A 14,948-nucleotide genomic window follows, 5' to 3' on the forward strand; every position below is an offset into this window, starting at 1 on the left:
AAAGAGGAGGTAAGGGCTTACAGTGGCTCTAGTGTGCTTGAGGTTGGGCTCGTGGCAGTCGTGGCCATGGCTAGGGGTGGCGCACGATGTGGGTACGGGGATCGAATGGAATTCGAAAGGGAGAGAGATTTGCCACCATACGTAGGTGGTCAGTGTGGGGAGATCGGGATGATGTGCTCGATGGCGAGCTCATGGGGTACCTACAGCGACGATTGGTGGCGCCGTGGAGAGAACCGAGGGAGGAGGGAGAGAGAGGCATGGGCTGGGGAGGAGCCGAGGGAGGAAGGGAACTAGAGGTGGAGGTGGAGGGGGCTGGCGACGTCGAGAGGGTGGTATCGGTGGGCCGAAGGCTGCATTATGTGTAGTGGACCCTTGTAAAAATGTGTTGAGAATGATCAAACTTGAATGCTTCAAGGGAGTCTTCCTCCTAAAAATGAAGAAAATTAGAGAGAGAGAGAGAGAGAGAGAGAGAGAGAGAGAGAGAGAGAGAGAGAGAGAGAGAGAGAGAGAGAGAGTCGAGAGAGGATTGCACTGGTTTTCAAAGTTGGCCTAAAACCCAACTCCTAGCTACTTTTATATTGATCAATGGAGATCAACGACATGTCTTACATACAGACGATTTGCCATTGCACAAATCTAATACCATTCACTAAATGAAACGACAGTGTATAAGACTTCTTCTATTTACAACTTATTAAAGGAAACGACATTGTATCACTTAAGATCAACTAACATAACAATAACATTTCATTACAACAAATGATGTTGTATTCAATCTCTACAAAACTATCAAGCTTTCCTTTATACTACACTTCATCATCTCTTTACTTCCTTTCAGGTACATGACACAACTTATCGTTAAAGGCATTTATCACACAACTTATCACTCTTTACTTCCTCTAGAGAACCTTGCCCACAAGGTGAGGGAATTTATCACACAACTTCAAGTAAGATTCCCAAGTTGACTCTTCTAAAGGAGCACCCTTCCACTGCACCATCACTTATGTTAAAGGCATGTTATTAACCTTCCTTGTCTCGTGTTGCAAAATGGACTCAGGTTTAGGAGCTAATTCACCATGAAAATTCACTGGAGGCAATGTAGCTATAAGTGAAATTCGCTAGCCCAACTTCTTCTTTAAACATTAAACATGGAATACTAAATGTAAACTCGAAGTTTGAGGCAAATTTAGCTTTTATGCCACCTGCCCAATCCTCTCAAAGATTTGAAATGGGCCATAAAATATAAGAGATAACTTCAGGTTCTTACTAACAACCAATGATTGCCGCCTGTATGGCTGTAGCCTTAGGAAAACCCAATCTCCCACTTGAAATTCTCTTTCAGTTCTAGACTTATCAGCCTGATATTTCATCATTTCCTGAGTAGCTTTCAGATTAAGCTTTAACATAGCTAAGATCTCCTCCCTTGTTCTCAACACCTCTTCTACTTCCTAATTAGCAAATAAACCAGGAACATAGGCTTGCAGTTTCATTGGAGCACTACCATAAACAACTTCATAAGGAGTCAATTAGGTTAAGGAGTGACATGTGGTATTATACCACCATTCAGCCAAGGTGACCCATTCAACCCATGACTTAGGTTTGTTAGCTGCAAAGCTTTTTAAAAAATGTTCTAAACACTTAGTTATTGCCACAGTTTGTCCATCACTTTGAGGGTGATAGGTTAAGGAATAAGAAAGGGTTACTCCTTGTAATCTGAATAATTCCTTCTAGAAGGAACTAGTGAATGTAGCTCCTCCATTAGAAACAATATTGAGGGGCATACCATGCAATTTAAAGACATGATCAAAAAAATACCAAGGCTACTTTTGCTGCTATGAAGGGATGTTTGAGAGCCATGAAATGAGAGTACTTTGATAGCCTATCCACAACAACTATCACCGCTGAATACCCTTTTGAAACTTGCAAACCTTCTACAAAGTCCATAGACAAGTCTGTCCAGATGTTTTGAGGCACGAGCAAAGGGTCTAGTAACCCAAGAGAATATATATTCTCAACTTTATTTCTTTGACAGGTTTCACATTCTCTAATAAAATCTTTCACATCTTTCTTTAGTCTAGACCAATAAAATCAGATCTAGATCTTAGTAAGGATTTATGAAATCCTGAATGTCCAGTAGAGGGGCTTGAGTGAATGTAATGCAACAATTTCACTTTTAGCTATGGAGAATTTGGTACATAAATATTCTCTTTTCTGAACAACACCCCATGTTTCAAGGTGAAATTATAATTGGGATTAGAACCATCTTATATCAAACCCAATTGTTGCTGAATGGTTGGATCTATGGCATAAGCCTGTTTGAGTTCCTCTAACCAAAATGGTGTAGGAAATGAAATGGCATACACTATAGCTTCTTCATCTTGGCAATCTTTTCGAGACAAGGCATCAGCTACCTTGTTGTCCACCCCTCGTTTATATTCAATGGAAAACTTATAGCCTAACAACTTTGAGATCTATTTTTGTTGAGTTGCTGTCCCCACCTTTTACTCTAACAAGTATTTCAAACTCAAGTGATCAGTTCTTATTGCAAAAACTGATCCAAGAAAGTAAGATCTCCATTTTTTTATGGCTAAAACCAGTGAAAGGAACTCTTTCTCATAGGTTGAAAGTGTCAGATTCTTTTATTTTAAGGCTTGGCTCAGAAAAGTAATAGGTTCTGATTCTGCATTAACATAATAACTATGCCTACCCACATGCATCGCATTCAATGACAAATTTTTGAGTGAAGTCTAGTAGTGCTAAAATAACAGGACTTACAACAACTTTCTTCAGCTCTTCGAAGGCTACAGTTACTGTGTCATTCCACACAAAGACATTCTTCTTGAGGAGAGAAGTCAATGGTGCTACAATCTGTCCATAATTCTTGATAAAATTTCTATAATATCCAGTTAGGCCTAAAAATCCTTTCAAAGCTTTTAAGAGTTTTTGGAACTAGCCAACTAATCGTAGTTTCTAATTTCCTTGGATCAGCCCTCACACCCTCCATGGAAATTAGATGCCCCAAATATTCAATTTCTTAAATTAGATGCCCCAAATATTCAATTTCTTAGCATGCAAAATGTGTGATGACCCGCTTTTGCGTGTATTTTCACTGAATGGTTGTTTTTATTTTAATTAATATATTATTTTATTTATTTTAATTTATTACGTTTTAAAATTGATTTTTATTTATTTAATGTTGTGTTTTATTTATTTAGTCGTTTTACGGTTTTTAATCTCGTTTTCGGCAGATTTGTTTTGTTTTCCCGGAGTGAGGATTGGACCTCATTTCTTTCCTACATCTTTTCTTTTTCCTTTTTCCTTTTTCTCTTTTTTTTCTTTTTTCTTTTTCCTTCTTTTTCTTTTTCTTCTTCCTTTTCTTTCCTTCCCGCGCGTAACCCCCCCGATCATCTCTCTCTCTCCTCTCCCACGTCGGAAGCAACACCAGCCCCGACCCACCGCCGTCCGGCCACTGTGGTCGACACCACCCCCGCCGGTCGAACCCCCTCCCTTCGGCGCACCACCCCACCAAACCCCAGCCCCATCCGACCAGCTGTTTGGCTGGAAAACGCCCAACAAAGCCCCACGGATTTTGCCCCGATCCGCCGCCGTCGCTCCACCTCCGGCCACCACCTCTTCACCACTTCATCACCGGTTCCTTGCCGTCCTAACCCACCCATTTCCAGCCCCTACTAGCCACCGTAACAGCTCCCACGAGCTAGCTTTCCATTTTGGAAAATCCGGCCATCAACCACCATTTTCGCCGCCACCCACGACCAAACTTCACTTCCAATAGCTTCATAATCATCCTTAGACCATTCCCTATCAATCCCAAGCCTTGGTTTGTCCTCGTTCAAAAGTGGGTATTTTACAACCCACGGCCACAATGAATTTTCACTGTTACGTTGCTTTCCTTCCACCGTTTGCAACGCCGCAAGCTTTCTAAAAATACCATATAGCGCTGTAAGTATTTTCCAAACCCTATTTTCAGATTTAAATATATTTTGCTCATTCAATAATTTATTGCTGCTAGTTGGTTGATTTCGGACTGAGTCCGAGGAGTTCGGGGGTCGGATGGATGGAGGATGGAGTTGCTTGTTTTATTAATTTATGGATGGTTGATTATTTTGTGCATTGATATCGCATTTACATAGTGCATGCACGTGCGTTTTTGCTTATTTGAGAAAAGCCTGTTTTATTGGCGTAAGTGGATTTTCGGGTGCGTGTGTATCACGACCCCAAGCCGGGATGGGGTATTATCTCAGTGGAGCTCCTCTGGTCACTTGGGAGCGAAATAAACTGAGTGACGTCCCCTGGGTTGTTGCTGGGCGACGACGGGAGTGGGGGCTAGGGTATGCTTGCTACGAATGCGCCGGGCACGGAACCGGGCATCGCTCTACGCACCGACTCCGTGGCCCTTCACTAGCGAGGGCTAGAGGATGCTTGGCTACGAACGCGCGGGGCGCGGAACTGGGCATCGCTCGTTAGGTGTCACATGCGTGGTCGTAACCTGTGGTGTGGCACTGGAGCCAGGGTGTGCGAATGACCCCTAGGGGAGGTCATGGTGCATACGGATTAATTGGATAATGGTTTGAGATGGATATAGGCCAAATGTGACTTTTGGCGTGATATTTGGAAAGGTTATGTTTTTGGGCCAAATGAGATTTTTAGCGTGCGTGGAAAAATATGTTTTTATGGGTTTTGCGCATTGGTATCACTTCATGCATATTGTTTGAGTTCTATATGTTTTTATCTAGTGGTGTTTGGATTTTACTTACCTGCGGCACCATTTTTGGTTCCGTAGATTTTGGTGCAGGATTCGAGGAGGAGGAGGAGGCTGAGCCCGAGGATGCGGCTCCGCCAGAGTTTTGAGTCGAAGTTATGCTTTATAGTTTGGTTTAAAACTATATTTGTATCTTGTAATATTTTATTTATGTATGTTTTAAACAGCTTGTATTATATTAAGAAAATTTCTGATACTTAGTTATATGACTTTCTTTATCTGTTGCGTTTCCTTTGCACATTTGTTGCTTTTACACACACTTGGCACTCGTCGATAGGGTGGTGACCCGGGTTGTCATCATCTGAACGTCTCGATTTCCCCGTGTCCGTACGTGGGGGATTTGGGGGCGTCACAAAATGAAACTTAGATTTCTTAACATATAAGTGATTTTTCTTCAAAACTTCCAAAATAGTAGCTAAGTGTGATAAATGAGATTATAGGTTCTTGCTATACACGAGAATGTCATCAAAGAACACAATAACAAATTTTCTCAAAAATGGTTTGAAAACATCATTCATGAGAGATCGAAAAGTTGAGGGAGCATGAGTGAGTCCAAATGGCATAACAAGGAACTCATAATGTCACTCGTGATCTAAAGGTTGTTTTGTATATACCTTGAGGCCTCATTCTTATTTGATGATATCCTAACCTAAGGTCAAGTTTAGAAAAAATGGTTGAGCCAAATAACTCATCAAGTAATTCATCTACTACTGGATTGGGGTACTTATATTTGATAGTAGCCTCATTTAGTTGTCTGTAATCTATACACATCCTCCACGATCTATCTGCTTTTCTGACTAACAAGATAGGTGAGGAAAATGGAGATTGGCTTGGTCGAATTACACCATTCTTGAGCAACTCAGCAACTATACTTTCAATTTCTGCCTTTTGAAAGTGTGGATATTGTTATGCCTAAATTTTGACTCAAAGTTGTTAACCAAAAATTTAGAGCAGTTTTACTTGCAAGTATATAGGTATTGTAGTACCTAATAAGATCGAATCCATCGAGATTAACTTATATGATAAGGAAAATAAACTTAAATAATGAAAACAAATTATTAAAAGGAGCATGCAATCAAATAGATGAGAAAATTACTAATATAGAGATTTTTAAAGTAATAAGATACAACTAAAATGATAAAATAAATCAATGTAGAGAATGACTAAGGTTTCAAGGATTCGTCTAATAATTTAAAATATTGTCTCCGATCAATTTAGTTCAATTAAACTAGAATAATTATTCTGTTTAACTGAAGGATTTAGCAGTTAAGGCCAAGAAAACTAATCACTAATGATTAAGCATAAACAATTGATGGTTAAAATATTCACAAACCCATTTGAATATCACAGAGAATTTTTCAAACATCCAATATATTCGAAAATCACAATTAACCAAGATAAATATATAGATAATCAAAATATATAATAATAAAACCATTCAATCGATCAAACTCACAATATAAACTCTATTATTAATCCGAAACAATGTCTAAATCATTAGACTTCACCTCTAAGTTTAGTATGAAAATTTAGCCAACCATATTCATCACAAGAGCCAACAAAATCAAAGAAATTTTTTCCATTAGAAAACTAAAATAAAACACAAAAATCAACACTAGAAAACCCCTTCACAAGAGAGCAAAGGTGGAGAGAAAACAAAACTAAAAAACTGCTACTACCTGTGCGTCAAAAGCTGAAGAACTCGAGAGCTTCCTGCCTTGGATGTGTCTCGTCAAAGCTGAAGAAAGGCTCCCTACTTTACCTTGTCTCCAACCTCCTATTCCCGGGCAAAAGTGCTCATTTTTCTTTGTTCCAGCAAAAATGCTTTCTCTACTTCCCCAAAAAATGCCACGTGCCACTTGAAAACCAAGGAAGCTCTTGCTCCAATCCTTAAGCCTAGCATCTCGCCCTCCTTTTCGTTCGTCCAAAGCCTTCCTTTTTTTGAAGTGCCGCGTCCTTTTTCCAGAAGCCCCCTCCGGAAAAAAGCCACCCTTGCTCCAAATCTCTTTTCGTGTGTCGAGTCCAAAACTCGAAAAAAAGTGAATTGTTGTGTTGTAGTTTTTTTCTTCTGTTCCATGGAGAGAAGTTCCTTTCAAAGGCAAGAGAAGAAACTACTGTGGTGCTCTTTCTTTATTTCACTGCATGTTAACATCAAAAAGGTAAATTTGTTGCTTTGCATTGCATCTGGAGAATTAGGAAGCCTGCTCCTTTCAACCCATGCGTCCATGTACTGCCTCTGCAGAATAGTGTAAGGTGTGTCTGATTGAAGGCAGAAGGGGGGTCTAACGGCTTTAACTGCCTTTGTTAAACGTTGTGCGTTGATGAGAAGGGAGAGAGATTGTGAAGCTATAAAACGCTGTGTTGAGGAATTAATAAAACGGTGCGTTGCGAGAAGGCTTTAGGAAAGGCAGACTAAAAGCAAAGCGACGTCGTGTTCAATTGCATTTAGTTGTTAGTTGATTTTCTGTTAGGATCGGAAGTGTAGTATAAAAAGGTTGTTCTATTTACTGAATAAGCATCTTAATTCTTGTAATTGTTACAGAGAGAACTTGTGGAGCTTAAGGATTGCTCGAAAATCTCTGCCAAGGAATTATAGTAGTTTCTTGGTTGTTCTTGTGTTTACTTCTTGATTTGTGCGATTCTGAAGTGTAGTGTATTCTGTTGTTCTAATTCCAGTAGCTTACCACTGAGTTCTTCTTCTGGAGAATTCTTGAGTAGGAAGACCATAACAATTGGTATCAGCATAGCGGTCGATCCTTACTAATGGCAGAAGGGACACGAGGAGCATTAAAAGGTCAACAACAAGAAATGGTGCAGCAACAATTGGAGCATCACCAAATCGCAATTTCTGGCATGGCAGAAAGGTAAGATCAAATTTCTGATGTATTAAAAACTTTGGTGGAAACAGTGAATGTAATACCTCGTAGGGAGAGGGAGACTCCTCGTGATAGAGATAATGATACTAGACCTCATGATGAAAGGGGTAGGGCTCAGAGAAATTTTAGGTTGGATTTTCCATGTTTTAATGGAACTAAACCTGTTGGTTGGGTCTTTAAGGCCAATCAATACTTTGACTGTTTTCAAATTCCATTTCATCAGAAGTTAATGGTAGCTTCACACCATATGGATGGGGAAGCTTTGGTTTGGTACCAAAATGGTTTAGATTCGGGGCAATTTAATTCTTGGGAGACCTTGGTGGTAGCTTTACAAACAAGGTTTGGACCATCCTCATTTGATGATCCTATGGAAGCTCTTACCAGGTTGAGACAAACTTCTTCTGTGAGTTTGTACACTTCTCAATTCGAGGCATTGACTAATAGATTGAGAGGATTATCTAAAAGACACAAAATGAGTTGCTTCATAAGTGGATTAAAAGATGACATTCGCATTCCTGTTAAAATGTTTAATCCATTAAATTTGGGGGCTGCTTTTGGTCTGGCAAAGTTACAGGAGGAATATGTGCTGTCCTCCAGAAAATCTTGTAGACCTACTAATCATTATGCTGATAAGTGGCCAATTTACACCATTGCCTTTAATGACTCAGCTTCTCAAAATCACAAGGGATTGTTGCCTTTCAAGAAGGTAAACCCTTCTCATATTGATGAAAAGAGGAAAAAGGGCCTATGTTTCCATTGTGAAGAAAAATGGAACCCGAACCAGGTGTGTAAGAAACCAAAAGTCTATTTTATTCAACTTGATTCTGATATAGACAACCAACTAGAAGTTGAGGAGTCTGAGGTTTCTATTCCTGAAGAGCCAAAGTCTGATGAGGTTGATAGCCTGGAAGTTTCTGTCAATGCCATTTCAAGTTGTATTGGAGGTAATGCTATGAGATTGCATGGATATGTGGGTTCTTGTGTTGTTGAAGTTCTGGTTGATTCAGGGAGCACACACAATTTTTTGGACCCTTTAGTAGTTAAAGAAGCAAAGTTGAGTGTTCAACAAGATTCCTGTTTGCAAGTCTGTGTGGCTAATGGGGAAAAAATTGTGACTCAAGGCAGTGGGTAGGAAGTTATTAAGATTCAAGGCTCGAGGTTCCCTGTTCCTTTTCATGTTCTTTCTTTAGGAGGTTGTGATGTAGTACTTGGGGTCCAGTGGTTGAAGACATTGGGCTCGATTACTTGGAATTTTTTGGATATGTCCATGAGCTTTAATTGGGAGGGTCAAGCCATTAAACTGAAGGGATTAACTTCAGGAAATGTTCAAATGTTGGTTGGTGCTAAAGGCTTCAAGTCTGACTTTGTGAATAAGCAAGGTTGGTTATTGCAATTGATGCTTGTTAACAAAGAGCCTTCTAAAATGTGTGAAGAAGGACCAATGTCTGGGTCACTCAAGGAGTTTGCTGATGTTTTTGAGGAACTAGTGGGACTGCCACCAAGAAGAGAATTTGACCATCCACTTAACTTTACCTGTTTCTGTTAGACCTTACAGGTACCCTCATTACCAGAAGTCTGAAATAGAAAAAATTGTTCATGACTTGTTGCATTCTGGTGTGGTGAGACCTAGCTAGAGTCCATTTTCTTCTCTAGTTTTATTGGTTAAGAAAGTTGATGGAACTTGGTGTATGTGTATTAATTATAGAGCCTTAAATCAGGAAACTATTAAAGACAAGTTTCCAATCCCTGTTATAGATGAACTTTTGGATGAATTGTTTGGGGCAAAGATTTTTTCCAAGCTGGATTTTAGGGCTGGCTACCACCAGATTCAAGTAAGAGAAGGGGATATTGAGAAAACTGCCTTTAGAACACATGAAGGCCATTACGAATTCTTAGTGATGCCATTTGGGCTCACTAATACACCTGCTACCTTTCAAGGGTTGATGAACCACATCTTCAAACCCTTTTTAAGGAGATTTGTGTTAGTTTTTTTTTTTTATGATATTCTGGTCTATAGTAACATTGTTGAAGACCATTTGGAGCATGTGAACATTGTTTTAGGCATATTAAGACAACATACTCTTTATGCTAAAATGTCAAAATGCAAGTTTGGGTCACATGAGATTGAGTACTTGGGCCATATTATCTCTGGGAAAGGTGTGCAGACAGATTCAGCAAAAACAATAGCTATGGTCCAATGGCCCATTCCTAAAACCTTAAAATCATTAAGAGGGTTTTTAGGTTTGACTGGCTATTACAGAAAATTCATTAAAGGCTATGGTTCAATAGCAGCTCCTCTAACTGAATTGTTGAAGAAAAATTCTTTTTGTTGGAATGAAAAAGCTGTTGTTGCTTTTGACATGTTGAAAACAGCAGTTAGCAATCCTCCTGTGTTGAGATTGCCAGATTTCAGTAAACCATTCACCATTGAGTGTGATGCATCTGGTGTGGGTCTTGGTGCAGTGTTAATGCAAGAGTCTCAACCTATAGCATTTTACAGCAAAGCCTTGAAAGGGAAGGCACTATTGCTGTCAACTTATGAAAAGGAGTTGTTGGCTTTGGTTTATGCTGTGCAAAGGTGGAGACCTTATCTTCTTGGCCATTCCTTTAAGATCAAGACTGATCAACAAGTACTCAAGTTCTTGGTGGAACAGAAGATTAGAACTGAGGCACAACATAAATGGGTTTCAAAACTCATTGGGTATGATTTTTCTGTAGATTATAAAAAATGCAAGGAGAATGTGGTGGCTGATGCTCTTTTAAGAAAGAATGAGGAAGAGCAACCTGTTTTGGGAGTAATTTCTTTTCCCACTCCATTGTGGATTGATGAGCTTAAAGGGAGTTATTCTTTGTGCCCGAGAAGAGCAGATATTGTTACTAAGTTGCAGCTTGGGGAACTAGGTCCTAAACATTTCTCCATGCAACAAGGGTTGTTATTGAAGAAGGGTAAGATGGTGGTTGTGCCTGCATCCTCTATGCAGTCCAAAATTCTAGAATATATTCATAATAACCCTCAAGTTGGTCATGTGGGGTATCACAAAACATTGCATCGTGCTAGAAGAGACTTTTGGTGGGAAGGTATGAGGAAAGATGTCAAAAAATTGGTCAAAGAATGTGATGTTTGCCAAGTCAGTAAAAATGAGAATGTCTTGTACCCTGACCTATTGCAGCCCTTATCCATACCAGAATCTCCATGGTTGGACATTTCCATGGATTTCATTGAAGGGTTGCCTCTTTCAAATGGAGTTTCTGTGGTATTTTCTGTAGTTGATAGATTAACCAAGTTTGCCCATTTTTTTTCTCTCTCACACCCTTATATAGCAGCTAAGGTGGCTCAAGTGTTCTTTAATGGTGTTTTCAAGTTACATGGCCTACCTCGTTCAATTGTTTCAAAGAGAGACACAGTTTTCACCAGTGCATTTTGGAAACAACTATTTCAGTTGTAAGGAGTTTCACTTGATTTTAGCTCCTCTTACCATTCACAGTCTGATGGACAGACAGAAGCATTAAACAAATGCTTGGAGGGTTACTTAAGGTGTTATTGCAGTCAAAGACCTAAGGAATGGAATTCATGGTTGTCAATGGCTGAATGGTGTTATAACACCACTGTCCATTCTACCATTAACATCACTCCTTTCGAGGCTCTTTATGGATACCCTCCTCCTAAATTGTTGGCTTATGTGCCAGGTACCTCTTCAAATGATGATGTGGATAACCAACTCAGGTCCAGGGAAGAGTTGCTGGTTTTATTAAGGGATAGTATACTCAGAGCACAACAAAGAATGAAGTACTTTGCTGATAGGAAAAGGAGTGACAGGTCATTTGAGGTTGGGGATTGGGTATTTTTAAGACTTCAGCCCTATAGACAAAAGACAGTAGCTATGAGATACAATATGAAGTTAGCACCACGTTTCTATGGCCCTTTCCAGATTGTACAAAAGCTAGGGACTGTGGCATATAAGCTGAATTTGCCTGAATCTTCAAAAATACATCTAGTATTCCATGTTTCCTGTCTTAAAAAGAAACTAGGCCAGCATATTGTACCATTGCCTACTTTACCACCTACAGATTTTTCTGGTCAAGTACAACCTGAGCCTTAGTAGATTCTTGATAGGAGATTACAAAGGAAGGGCAATCATGCTATTACAGAAGTGTTGGTGAGTTGGGTTGGGGCTACGGCTGAAGATGCTTCTTGGGAAAGTTTGTATAAACTGTGGCAGCTCTATCCTCATTTGGTAGGAACTGTCCTATGAAGGTGTGTCTGATTGAAGGCCTTGTGGACAAGTCCTTTAAGGAAGGGAGAATGTAAGGTGTGTCTGATTGAAGGCGGAAGGGGGGTCTAACGGCTTTAACTGCCTTTATTAAACGCTGCGTGTTGATGAGAAGGGAGAGTGATTGTGAAGCTATAAAATGCTGTGTTGAGGAATTAATAAAACGGTGCGCTGCGAGAAGGCTTTAGGAAAGGCAGACTGAAAGCAAAGCGACGTCGTATTCAATTGCATTTAGTTGTTAGTTGATTTTCTGTTAGGATCGAAAGTGTAGTATAAAAAGGCTGTTATGTTTACTTAATAAGCATATGAATTCTTGTAATTGTTACATAGAGAACTTGTGGAGCTTAGGGATTGCTCGAAAATCTTTGCCCAAGGAATTATAGTAGTTCTTGGTTGTTCTTGTGTTTGCTTCTTGATTTGTGAGAATTCTGAAGTGTAGTGTATTCTGTTGTTCTAATTCCAGTAGCTTACCACTGAGTTCTTCATCTGGAGAATTCTTGAGCAGGAAGACCATAACAAATAGCTTCAGAATAGCATCCCCCCAAATCTCCCTATGTGCAGTTGTCTCAAAAAGAAAAAGATTTCCCGTAAGAGTTGCTCCGTATCTTGCATGAGTGTAGTGCTTGTGTCCAAATGTAGGTTTTGAAATCAAAGATAAATTATCAGTACGAAGGAGCATTATTTAAAAGTACTTTAAAGTAGTACAAGAAAAAAAAACAACTGAAAGAAATAACACACAAAATTAGAAACTCAAAAATAAATTAAAATGAAGAATAGAATATCACAGTTGTGTTGTACATATGAGGAAATATTGCTAGTCCTTGTTTACTTTCATAAAACATCTCATCTCATCTTACTTAATCATTACAATTTTTTTAAATTCTTATACAAAATAAAATAAACAATTCAACTTTTATAAATTTCAATACAAAAATAATATTAAAACAATATATTCTAAATTTTATTCATTTTTCAATTTTAATCTCAACTCTTCTTATCTCGTCTCTAAAAACAAACGAGACAGTGTGAAGTGGATATTGATATGTTCATTCCATTTCATTGAATATGATTTATTGAAGTGCAAAAGGAAACAAAGGTTGAGCTTGCAAGTAAGTAGCTATGACCATGCTTCTTACACAATATTTTCTTCTACTAAATGCTCTCTTTCTTCAAATGCTTCTTTGTGATGAAGAGGAATATATACAATGTACAAGCCTTCTTGGTAGCTACTACATGGTGTATGATATTTTAATTGTATTGTGTATTATTTACTGAATATTAGACTCACTTTTATATTTAATGTTTTAAATGTCTAGGTAATGACGAAGATGACGTTGCAAGTAAGGCACTACTTAGGAAGGAGAGACAGATGCTTAGTGGTAGCCTTGGGTTGGGTCTCTAAGTGGAGTTTAGTTTTTTGGTTGATTTTGTGGAACTGTTTGGCTATGTATTTTGAGAAAAAAGCATTTTGTAAACCAGGTAGATGTTCCTACCGGAAAAGTGGCTGTACTTTTTAATATGTAACTAATGACATCGTCTTATATTTTGACAAACATGTTAGTTTGAATTTTGAAATTACGAAAGAAAATGGGAAAGGTCCATTTCGTAAATTGTTAAGATGTTATTTATGTATAGAAAAAAATAAGTAGGACGAAATGTAGCGGCTCTTTCTATTACGAGAAGAGAAATGCTATACATCATCTTACACCACACATTATATATATTAAAATATTATTTTTTTATTTTTTTTTATTTTTTATTTTATTTTATTCTTATTAAACTAATTAAATTATTTTATTTATCATCCACACACTACATATTTATTATAGAAAAAATGAAAAAAAAAATTAAAATAAATGTGGTGTGTGAAGTGTGAGGATGATAAATAGATTTTTCCTTACGAGAAAGGGCTTCTGACAGGTTATGGCACTTAAGTGTATGCGGTGATAAGATGTGAACTAGCTCTTTGGTGTAATCGGAGCTATCTATGTTGCCAAGTGGCAATTTGGTGCCTGCCAAACCATATCTTTTTGGGTTGAAGACTAAGGCCAAATTTGAATGGTGAAAATATTTCATCTCATTATTATAATTTTCTTAAATTTTTATATAAAATATAATAAATAATTTAACATTTTTAAATCTCAAAATAATATTACTTTTAAAAAATAATATTTTATCAATTTTTAATTTTTATCTAAAATCATCTAATCTCAGCTCACTATTTAAACCGCATTGTTTTAAATAAAACTAATGCATACTTCTTGTTGTTGAACAAGATGCTTCCTATTTGGAGATACGAATGTTTTAAGTTTCTCTGCTTTAGTTTTTATATGCAATTCAAACTTAAGTTTACATTCATTCTCACATTAAACCAAGTAGTTTGTAAGTTTATGTTTATAAGATTTTTTTTTACCAACCATTTCTGTTCAAGTATAAAAAACAAGAAAACAAAAAATTAACGTATTAATTTACTTTCTATTTTCTTTATTTTAAAAAATCCTGACTTTGCTGCCAACTTAATTATGATAAAGAAGTTATATACAATATTTTCTGCACCAACGGCATATGAAATAAATGAAGGGAAGAATAGAAGTAAGGATGTGTTGAATCCATATAGAAAAATGCTAAATGGTCTAATATTTTGCCTCCTTATTTTCACAGTTTATTTATTTTATTATATTTTTAATAGTTAAGAGGAAGATATTAATAGTGAATTTGTATATTTTATATTTAAAAATTATTTAAAGATATTAAAAAATATTAAAAAAAAAAGAAATAGAAGTACAATTATACTAATAATAAATTTGAGAGGAGAAAATGATGAAGTTTAATAGCATTGCCTATACACGTATGATCGACTGGCAAGGGTGAATGAGGTCTTCCAGCATTCGACCAACTTTCATCACCAAACAAGTTTGAGATCCACTCTCAGTTTTGATGTTGAGATAAAATAAAATAATTTTAATTAAAAATTAAAAATTAAATAAAATATTATTAAAATATTAATTTTTAATATTATAA

This window comes from Carya illinoinensis, chromosome 14 (assembly GCF_018687715.1).
Source record: "Carya illinoinensis cultivar Pawnee chromosome 14, C.illinoinensisPawnee_v1, whole genome shotgun sequence".
Taxonomy (NCBI): domain Eukaryota; kingdom Viridiplantae; phylum Streptophyta; class Magnoliopsida; order Fagales; family Juglandaceae; genus Carya; species Carya illinoinensis.